Here is a 1312-nt window from a genome sequence, read left to right on the forward strand (position 1 = left end):
CAATAGGCGAGAGCGGTGCATGAGGGTCTATCCTTATATTATGTCTATGCTACTCCTAGGATAACAGACGCTGTTCAAATTCGCCGTTTTTACTCGCATAATATTTCCTTAAAAGTAGAGAGGGCCTTGATAATAGTTAGTAATTTTCGTAAATTCAAGCTGATGACATCCTAGTCCGAGTTAGACAACAACACAACTGGACAACAACCGATGGAAATGAAATGTGGGTCACAAAAGGAGCCCGAAGGGACGAAGGCTGCTAACGTGTTGCTAGTTGATGGTAAGTTTGCTATAATTGAATAAGCAATTATATACAGTGCAGTAAATATACAAACTTACATTGGTTTCATAAATAATAATCTTAATTTTTACATTTTTGTTCATTGTTATCTCTAACAATATTAATTTCTATTTTAAATTATTAAACTGTTGTATTGTTTTTGCTTTTTGTCAATATTGCAGGCTAATGCTGGTGACCAAGCTTTGCAATCAACATCCAGTCAGAGAATGGTAGGTTTATTTGTTGGCACTGAATTACATTACTAACACATGCACCAATGGGTGGTAATTAAACTTAAAAAAATGTACTCTAATATAATGTCACTCAAAGAATTTATATATATATATTGTTGAAATACAAAATGTAACATGTTGGTTTTTTGGTTCATTGCCAGATAGTCTAACACAGTCAATATTGATGAAAATGTTTTTGTTCTGTTCTGCAGATGATGCTCTACTGGAATATCCAAATTCTACAGCTTCTGAGGTGCACATAGCTGTACGTCGCAAATGTAACAACGAACACTTCATTGAGAAACAAAAATAGAAATGAGATGTTCACATTAAAATGTTCCTTTATTTTAATTCTCTGCTTTTGAATTTTAAAAGTTCTTTGATTTTTGTTCTTTAAAGTAATAACTTTGTTTTTTAGTCACACTTAAATTTTCATGTTCATTTTGTTCACTTCTGACTTGTAAACTGATAATTTATGTAAAGTTCATAAAGTTGTGAGTAAAATTGGACAATTTTAAAATGTTGGTAATAAAACAAAATATTTGAATTACCTTGAACATCTTGTATAATTAATCTTTCCATGTAATTGAAGCCTAAAACAATGTAACTACTGTAGTGTAGTTATGAGTAATTAAAATTGTACTTTATTAGCAATAGCAGTAAATCAAAAATAAAAATTAAGTGTAATTTAAATACATTAATAATATATTAGTAGCGTATTTAAAATATATATAAAGTATCTTCAAAGTATATTTTTAATGTAATTCTATGACAGAATTAGTACACTCAAAATATACTA

At 29.3% G+C, this 1312-nt stretch overlaps 1 long non-coding RNA gene across 1 annotated transcript; it reads left to right on the forward strand.

Annotated features, from left to right (window-relative positions):
• The first annotated feature begins 6 nt into the window (after positions 1 to 6).
• Positions 7 to 883, forward strand: LOC107835306 (uncharacterized). The gene is made up of 3 exons (XR_001661118.1): positions 7 to 280; positions 463 to 510; positions 726 to 883. It is a non-coding gene; the product is annotated as an uncharacterized LOC107835306 (long non-coding RNA).
• The last annotated feature ends 429 nt before the right edge of the window (positions 884 to 1312 follow it).

Source organism: Poecilia formosa, unplaced genomic scaffold (genome assembly GCF_000485575.1).
Source record: "Poecilia formosa unplaced genomic scaffold, Poecilia_formosa-5.1.2 Scaffold1519, whole genome shotgun sequence".
Lineage (NCBI taxonomy): Eukaryota > Metazoa > Chordata > Actinopteri > Cyprinodontiformes > Poeciliidae > Poecilia > Poecilia formosa.